Source organism: Bos taurus, chromosome 22 (assembly GCF_002263795.3).
Source record: "Bos taurus isolate L1 Dominette 01449 registration number 42190680 breed Hereford chromosome 22, ARS-UCD2.0, whole genome shotgun sequence".
Classification (NCBI taxonomy): Eukaryota; Metazoa; Chordata; class Mammalia; order Artiodactyla; family Bovidae; genus Bos; species Bos taurus.
Genome location: NC_037349.1, coordinates 45,804,138 through 45,814,430, shown reverse-complemented (window position 1 = coordinate 45,814,430; position 10,293 = coordinate 45,804,138).

Here is a 10,293-nt window from a genome sequence, read left to right as displayed (position 1 = left end):
TCTATCTCATTCTCTACTGGCCCCTTCTCCTTTTGCTTTCAATCTTTACTGGGATCGGGGTCTTTTCCAGTGAGCAGGCTCTTGACATCAGGTGGCCAAAGTGTTGGAGGAGCAGCTTCAGGATCTGTCCTTCCAATTAATATTCAAGATTCATTTCCTTTAGGATTGCTGGTTTGATCTCCTTTCAGTCCAAGGGACTCTCAAAGAGTCTTCTCCAGCACCACAATTTATATATCCAGCAGCAAAATGCAATCATGCAAAGTACATAAGGCAAAGATGACAAAAATGAGAGAGTTAAAAAGTTTTTGGAGATTTAAAAATTACTGCTCACAGAAACTGATCATTGAATTCAATAAGAATGGACTAGAATATAAAAAATAAATTTAAAATATTTAAAATATACAAGACAGTAATAAAATAATTGACATGCATATAAATTTATATTAAAGTTTGCACCCCAACATAGACTGCATACTTTTTAAAGAACAGATTGGTCATTAAAAGAAATCACATACTAGAGACAAAAAGAAAATGTCAATATATTTCTAATTCTTATTATCAGACAATGTTCTCTAACTACAATGTAATAAAATTTAAAATAAGTAAAACTGAGTTAGCTAAAAATATGAATCAGTGTATTTATAAAGTAAGAAAAACTGAGACAGAAAATTTACTGTCAGGTAGAACTTGGGGAAACAAGGAAACAAAAGGGGTAACTCTATAGTAAATAAAATGGAAGTAGTGCATGCCAACATTTGCTGGGTGTTGCTAACACAGTTCTGAGAATGCAAAGTCTAGCTCTGAATACCTTCTGAAAATAAAGAAGATTGAAAAATAAATAAGCTAAATGATCATCTAAAGATGGGAGGAAAAGGACAACAGAGCTGTTTCAAAGAAACAAGTAACATGGCAATATGAAGATAAATGGCAGCTGCAGAAAGTTGTATAGATGAGGCAAGGAATACACAATTCCTAACTTATACACATTATCTTAGAAATTTGAAAATAGGGGCAGTCTGGGCAGCTCATTTCATGAGGCGAGTATAATTTTAATAGCTAAACCAGATGAAAAGAGTTCAAGAGTAAAAAAAAAAGTACTATAATTCAATTTAACATCCGAACTTAATTTTGAAAATCTTAAATAAAATATTACCTATTTATTTCCAAAAATATATTAAAATGATCCAAGGATGGCCCAACATAAGAAAAACTAGCTATATAATTCACTCTAAAAAACAGAATAAAAGACTGCAGGGTCACAATAGAAATAGAAAAAGCATGTGATAAAGACCAACATCCACTTCTGAAAAAAAAAAATCTTAGAAAACTAGAAATGATGTGATAAAGTTTATCATCCAAAAATCCATTGAAAAACATCATTTTAATAAAGAAATTTTATAAGCACTTTTTAAAGTCAGGAACAAGATAAAACTTACCTCTGTAACAGCTGCTATTCCAAGTATTTGGAAAAGCAATAAGATAAATGAGTAACAAAAATATTGAATTGGAAAGGACAAGAAAAAATATTCTTTACATAGAAATCCACAGGAACTAGAAGAAAACCTTTAGAATTTGTGAGACAGTTCAGCAAGCTTTCCAGAAACAAGATTAAATTATAAAAACCCTTAGTGGGCACCTACTAAAGCAAATTCCTATTAGAAAATGCAATAAGAAAATTTATAATGGCAACTAAAACTGTGAATTATCTACTAGCTAATACAATAAAGATTGCATAGGCTCTTTCTGGAAAGATTTTAAATTTTATTCTAAGATGGTAACAATGACCTATGTCAATGTATATCATGCCTAAGGTTTGGGTCAAGTAAATATTGAAATGATACCAATCAATATACACTGAATTAGTTTGAAAATAAATGAAATTCCAATAAAAAAATTCAAGCATTTTTTTGAAAATACTCTCTAAGATATATATGGATGAGTAAAATTTCTTGAATGACAAAGAATATTTTCAAATAGGAGGGTAGGAAGATTCTTCTTGCCACATATTCAGTTCAGTTCAGTCGCTCAGTCATGTCTGACTCTTTGTGATCCCATGAATCATAGCACACCAGGCCTCCCTGTCCATCACCAACCCCCAGAGTTCATTCAAACTCATTTCCATCGAGTTGGTGATGACATCCAGCCATCTCATCCTCTGTCGTCCCCTTCTTCTCTTGCCTCCAATCCCTCCCAGCATCAGAGTCTTTTCCAATGAGTCAAGTCTTCACATGAGGTGGCCAAAGTATTGCAGTTTCAGCTTTAGCATCAGTCCTTCCAATGAACACCCAGGACTGATCTCCTTTAGGATGGACTGGTTAGATCTCCTTGCAATCCAAGGGACTCTCAAGAGTCTTCTCCAACACCACACTTCAAAAGCATCAATTCTTCGGTGCTCAGCTTTCTTCACAGTCCAACTCTCGCATCCATACATGACCACAGGAAAAACCATAGCCTTGACTAGATGGACCTTTGTTGCCAAAGTAATGTCTCTGCTTTTGAATATGCTATCTAGGTTGGTCATAACTTTCCTTCCAAGAAGTAAGCGTCTTTTAATTTCATGGCTGCAATCACCATCTGCAGTAATTGTGGAGCCCCCAAAAATAAAGTCTGACACTGTTTCCACTGTTTCCCCATCTATTTCCCATGAAGTGATGGGACCAGATGCCATGATCTTCATTTTCTGAATGTTGAGATTAAAGCCAACTATTTCACTCTCCTCTATTAAGACATATTAAAAAAGCAATAGTAATTAAGACAGTATGGTAATTAAGACAGTATGGCAATAAAATTGGAGCAGAAGAGTAGACCAAGGGAGGAGATTAGAGCATCCCATGGACTCCTGAAACCCTTGGGACAGAGGGCATCATATTACAGAGAAGCATTACAAAACACTGGGAGAAAAGACTGAGTATTCAGTAAAGAGCATGGGAAAAGTAGCATCACTCCACGGAAATTTTACTTTAAATTATTTCCTCACACCAAATAAAATAATCTGTACATGGAGGAAGAACTAAACTGAATGTTAAAAGTATAGAATTAATGAAGGAAATGTAGACAAAATCTTTACAACCTTGAGTTAGGAGAAGCTTCTTAATCCAGATTCCAACACATAAACTCTAAAGAGATAAATCCATGGCCCTGAATGAAGGATTTCCCCTCGAAATTACATCATAGACAGAGTTATCAGGCAGGGGTCAGACTTACTCTTGCCCCTGTGATATCATCAGTTAAACAGTGGCACTGTTAATTGAGCAGTTACTATGTATCAGGCACTGTTCTGAGTACTTTATATACCTTGAATCATTCACTCGTCTTGAGTACTATTTTTAACCCATTTTACAGATGAGGACACTGAGTTAGTAAACTTGTCTAAAGTCATGTAGCTGGTAAAGGATAGAGCTGGGATTTTAACCCTGATAACCTGGCCAAATCCAAAATCTATTCCCTTAACTGTGGTTACACAGCTTTTTAGGATTTCCCTTGCTGATGCCAAGGGAAGCAAGTTAGGGAAAAAAAGAGCCAAGGATGTCAGGTACTGCAAGGGTGAGGAGAGACCATTGAATGCAACACTTCAGTGACGTTTGCAAGTACTTTGGTAGTGGAGGTGTGCTGACTTGTGGAGAAGTGATCAGCTAGCAAGACAACGCAGTCTTGTACACTACAGCTCTAGAAACTTTGGAAAGGACTTTCCTTTAATCCCAGCCACTTCAGTGTTCTGTGGCTTGCAGTGTAAGAATATATATATTTTAAATTCTTTGGATAATGCTGCTGATTATGAAAAACATGACAGCTATAAAATTCACTATCCTTACTCTCCAGAACAGACTCTCCACAAATTCAGGGTGTCTGGCAAGTTACAGCCAAAGCCTCTAAACAAATTGGTTTTCAAACCAGCATCTCCAGCTAATATTTTCCACAACACGCAATCTCATTCTTGTTTGCAGTAAAACATTGGAATGAAACCATACTCTGTTTGTTCTCCGGCTCACATTATGACCTGCTATAAAATGAATTAATATTCATAAATCTTTTTTACTGCACTAATCTCAATGTTTTAAAGTAGTGATTACCACCTGACATGGGGCAGGCCAATGACTAAAGGAATCTTCAGACAGCATAAGCCTAAGCATGTTTGAAGAGTGAAGCGAAGGAAAAGGTTCACATGTCAAATTTGGGCATAAACACGAACATTTTGAGAAGATTTTCCATAAGGACTCCAGATACTTTGGGGTAAAAATGTCCTGGAACATTTTTTCTGTAGAGTATCTGGGAACATGAGCAAGGGTGTTGGACATGGGTTATGTAACATGGAATATACCACGTGGACAGCCTTTTTGAAATTTTCCAGATGAGATACATCATTTGGAAAGCTTAGAAACACCTTCGGTAATCTTCATGTTTTCTGTAATTAAAGTTTCTTCAGGCTCTGACACACCTGAGCAGTGGATTAACTTTTGACTGTCCATATCTGAAGCTACTGAGAAATCCCACAGGCTTAATAATGCTGCCTGAGGAGAGGTGGACCTCAGAGCTACCCAACGGGAAACTTGGAACACGCTGGAAACCAAGAATGGCCCGGCACATACAGCTGAACAGAGAAACAGGGAAGAGAAGTAGTAGATGCGCTTCATATGATTTTAATTAGAAGAATAAGGAAGCAGGATGGTTTATACTGTTGAGAATACTTATTCTTAGTTTGGGACCTAAGTTTTCAAGAGTAGAGAAGGACTGAGGAGAGACTCGTTCATTCAATAAATAGTTATTGAATTTCTCCCATGCCAGAAAGCACCACGTAAGGCCTTGGGGATCTGATGGTGAACAAATGCAGAGTTTTGAATTTGGTAGTCAAGGTGGGCAAGTCATGAGATGAAGGAAAGTATTAAGCATGAGCTGAGATCAGTGATTTTAAGAAAGTACTAGAGTTTCAAGAGAGCAACAAAAGAGGTTGACTGGGTCTTGAGAATCATGGAGATACTAAAGAATTTGAAAGCATTCATTCCATGAAGGGAAGCAGTACCTGAGCTCTCTGCCAGAGAGACCCGAGAAGGGCTGTTCTCCCCAGCAATGTCAGGGGGAGGGTGGTGGAGGGAGAATTTGGGGAGCAGGAAGAGCAGTAGCCCCCCACCCTTCCCTGAGCATGTTCTCCCAAAGGGATGTCTTGTCAGCAATAGTTTTCAGATACTCCATTGCCAGGAGCATTAAGATTGTGGAAGGACTTTGAAGGGAGCAATGCAGAGCAAGTCCAAGCTCTCACCTACAGAGATGGGACATGTTGCAGGTGTGCTCATCCCTTAGGTCCCACTATGGGCCAGGCCACACCACTCACTTGCTCTTCTGTGGTGGTAGGGCCCAGCCCAGACTCTTTTCAGAACTCTAATCTGTAGTTTTACCAAGTTGTCTTCCCTAAGCTGCTGACCTACAGAGCTATAAAACTATAAAACTGTCTAACGAAAGTTTTATTTGCCTGTGTGTCTCATACGTTTCAAGTGAAAAGGGCCCCAAACTGGTCTTGCCTTTCAACCCTAAATCTGCTTATCCTCTGGTTTCCCATCCTGGTGAATGTCACTCAGTTACTCAAATGTAAAACATGGTGGCCAGGGCATCCGTCTCAATACCTCCTGTCGGCTTCATCCCCTCCTACCAAGCCAATCAGTGAATAACTTTCAGGTCTGCCCACTTGACTTCCTCCCACCTCTGCCTGTGTCCAGACCATATCACTTCTTCTCTGAAAGACTGCAGCCACCCTCCAGCTCCAGCCTGGTCTCCCTGCTGCACTTCCTGCCCGTTCCCTCTCCCCACCTCCCACCCAGTTTTCAGCAGAGACATAGAGAGAATCCTGAGTGTGTGAAGCTTCAGAGAGAGAGAAAGCATGACTGCTCCCATCCTCAGGCATCTCGAGGCAGCCCTCCTCATGCTTTGGGGAACAGGGAAATCTTTGAGCTTCCATTGACATATGGCAGGAGACCCATACAGAAGGCTGATGCTTCAGAGGACAGGCCATTACTGTGTGAACTTTAGGGAAGATAAGTTCCAGGAAGAAAAGGCCTGAGGGAAACTGGCACTGCGCATGCTCTAAAGCCTGGCTTTTCTGTTGTTAATCCAGAAGGCTTTTCTACAAAAAACAGGAGTATAATAACCCTGACATCACCACCGCTAGTATGCTGTGGCAGACATGATCGGTGTCCACCATTTTTCCTTGGATCCTGTTATCATCCCTTCCTTTTATTAATTCTGTACACAGTGTCCCGTGTACATCCCCAAACCTGCACTCAAGCCTCTTTGTCAACGCTACCTTCCACTTCAGCGCTTGGCCACTTGCACTAAGATGCCGCCTCCCTCTGAGGCGTGTCCACATTGTCTCCAGAGCTCCGCGAGGGATCTGGTCAATATTACCCTTGATGCAGCTCTGCTTGATGTCTTTGCTCAGCTTCCTTTCCCTCCCTCTTCCACGTTCCTATGTTGTTTGCTCCTGATGATCACTTTCCCATGAGACCTGGTCTCAAGTTCTGCTCCTGGAAACCCAGACAGAATGGGAACCCAGCTCTCTGCAGCAGGCATAGGCTAAGCACTTCTATGCATTCTTTCCTCCAACCCTCAGAATAATGGCTTGAGGTCAGGACTACCCATAGCTGCATTTTACCAATGGCAAAACACAGGATCAGGGACATTTGGTTTCTGTCACACAGCCAGTGCCGAGGAGAGGCAGGTCTGGCCCCGCCCATATCCATCCCAGCTCTTGACCATTTTGCTGTACTGTGAAGTCACAGCCACTCCCCTCCATCTTCCCCCACACAAAGCAGTGTCTGAAGAAAAGGATTCATTGTGAAGAGTGGTCCTGGGAAATGCGCAAGGAGCAGAGAGAGTACACCAGGGCAGGGGAAAAGCAAACCAGAGGGTGTGTTCCAGCTGCCTGCATGGCAGGGCTTGATCCCATTCAGTCCAACCCCTAGAGCTGTCGTGCTGAACACACCTCAGGATTGTCTGCCTGAAAAATGGAAGGGGGAGTGTTTCTTTACCAGCTCTGTCCCCGGCTGGTTAAGGGTTCCCAAACGTTTAAAGTCTGTGCCACTAACATCCTTGTCTTGTCAGGGGAGCCCCCAGAGAGAAGCGCTGTCAGGCACACCTTGGTTGAGTGGCTGCCATGGCACTGACTGGTACTGTCTCATGCAATCCCTGCCTCTCAGTAGGAATCTGCCTGTGTTGAGCATGCTGTGTGCCCAACCCAATGCCAGGCCCTTCTTATGCATCAGTTTGTTCACACCTGGCCACACCTGACTGGGCAGGTACTGATGTTGTTCTCATTTTACATCTGTGGAAACTGAGGTCCTGAGTGGTGAGATGACTCGCTCCTGGTGTGTGGCATTGCAGGGGCAGGGACTCCTTGGCCCTCTCTTCCCAGCTCCTGCTCTCACCTTCACTGGGGGCTGCTCTGCAGGGCAAACCGCCCCACAGGCCATGGCAGCCTTCCATGGGCTGAGCAGGCCCCAGCTCCGGGCCTGGTTCTTATTCGGGGAACCCAGCCAGAAATCCAGCCAGGGACCGGATGGCGTCTTATAATTTCTCTGTATCCCCCAAGCTGCCTAGCACTAAATAAATACTTGCTGACTGATTGACTCATACTGGCCTTGCTTCCAAGTTTCCCTGGGCCCCTTCACTAGGCAGCCGGCCCCCTCTCTGCCCTTTCGGAGTCCCCCATTTCCACCAGCTCCTGAAGTCTGAATTTGAAAGTGTAGGGAGTGTTGTGTTTCCAGAGATATGAGCTGGTGACAGAAGGGGCTTAGCAGTGAGGGTGGGCAGCAGTGGAGCCATGAGAGGAAAAGGTTGGGATGGGATAGGAGGGGTCTTCACACTCCCTGTGCTAGAGGGGCCCCAAAGCAAATTGCAATCAATAAAAATGTGCACTGACCGCTCTGAGAGATATTCCTGGGAGACCACAAAATTTAGATAAGGACACAGGCTCCAGACCAGGCCTCCTGGCTTCAAATCCTGGCTGCAGTTGTCACCTTAGCTCTCTGTGCTTCAAGAACTTCCACTGTAAACTGCGATGATAGTAATAGTAATAACATAACAACAACCACCTTAGGGTTGTTGCTTGGGTTAAAATGAGATTACAGTGTCTGGCTAGTGGTAAGTGCTCTGTGAATATTAACTGTCATGGTTGCTGTTCTTATGTAGCCAGAGGTTAGAACCCTGCAAGCCACCACTGTCCTATTGATGTAGACACAATGCTTAGGGAAGGCAAATGTTCAGAAGCACCACCAGTTTAAATCCAAATGCAGGTCAGATTAACTCTGAAGTCCAAGTGCTTCTGTTATATCAGCATGTACACGTTTCAGTCGTTTATCTGTTGGTTATTATTCTAGTGTCTGTGAGAACTATTTATCATTTTGCCCATCATAATTGAAAATGTCTGCCAGGAGAAAGTTTCTTGACAGGGTAAAGAAGGAATTGAGCAGTGCACAAAGGAAAAGCCATTCAGCTTTCATAATCAAATGGAAGGACAGTCTGGCTCAAAGTAGCCTCAGTTAAAGTCAGCTCAGATATCACATTTTTGCTTTTCTTTTAAAACTTGTTCATATGTTCCAGTGTCATCCTTTCATAAACCTACAGGACTTAGTACTGTTTTTTTTAAATCTCATTCATAACAGTAAAATTGTTGAGGTTTGAAGTTGTGTCACCATATGATCTTTGAGGTCTAGTTCTAGCTAAGAGGTGTGTCTTGTCTATGTCAAAAGTAGCCTGGTTAAACTAGCTGCCCGGTTCCTTGGAAGTCAGTTGACCCACAACATCTTGGCTACAACAGGAGCATACTATGATGGTGCCTCCAGATTTACCATCATGAGCATTCTGCTAGTACTTTTACCTGAGGGACTGTTACTACTCCATACCTGCTCCTATTCCTAACTTCAGTTCAGTTCAGTTCAGTTGCTCAGTCATGTCTGACTCTTTGCAACCCCATGAATCGTAGCACTCCAAGCCTCCCTGTCCATCATCAACTCCCAGAGTTTACTCAAACTCATGTCAGTGAGTTTGACTCATCATCAAGTCGGTGATGCCATCCAGCCATCTCATCCTCTGTCGTCCCCTTCTCCTCCTGCCCCCAATCCCTCCCAGCATCAGAGTCTTTTCCAATGAGTCAACTCCTCACATAAGGTGACCAAAGTACTGGAGTTTCAGCTTTAGCACCAGTCCTTCCAATGAACACCCAGGACTGATCTCCTTTAGGATGGACTGGTTGGATCTCCTTGCAGTTTAAGGGACTCTCAAGAGTCTTCTCCAACACCACAGTTCAAAAGCATCAATTCTTCCACACTCAGCTTTCTTCACAGTCCAACTCTCACATCCATACATGACCACAGGAAAAACCATAGCCTTGACTAGATGGACCTTTGTTGGCAAAGTAATGTCTCTGCTTTTGAATATGCTATCTAGGTTGGTCATAACTTTCCTTCCAAGAAGTAAGCGTCTTTTAATTTCATGGCTGCAGTCACCATCTGCAGTGATTTTGGAGCCCCGAAAAATAAAGACTCGTATTCAAAGAACACCAACTATTTGCTCCTTATGTGACTCACTTTATCTTCAAAACAGTTCCCTGAAGTAGAGAATTTTATCTTCATTTTACAAATCAGGAAACCAAGGCACAGAAAACCGTAGTAACTTTTCGATGATCACCAGTCAGTGAGGTGAGCAGTCACCTCAAGGAATCTGTCTGGACTGTCTGTGCTTTCAGCCACTACCCTCAACTACCACTTACTCAGAGCATGAAAATGGGCCTCCTTGTGATCCCCACCAGCAACATGGGGATCATGCTCAGGGAGTGTCTTCAGTGGGGAGGCAGTGTATATAAAACTTAACCAAGAAAGGACAGGTTATGTAAGGGAATAGTAACAGATTCAACTCTGTTCCTATCACATACTTGCATCTTTCATGTATGCATATCTGTGTGACATTTGTAAGACTCCAGAAAAATAGAAATTGTCCACGTTGATGACAGTGGAAACCAAACCTCAGCCAAGGTCACAGGGTTTGGCCCAAGTTCAGTCATTCAGTCGTGTCCGACTCTGCAGCCTCGTAAACTGCAGCACACCAGGCTTCCCTGTCCATTGGCCCAAACCACTCAGTGATGCATATGATGTGGCCAGGACTAGGTTTCTTGACCTCTGATTCCAGGGCTAGTTTTATTCTAATAGAATTCCTTGAGGCTCCAAAGGAAGCTCATATATTTACGTAAATATACTTATTTATCCCCCCTGTTTAGGAATATAGATTTCATTATTATTCAGGTATAACGAA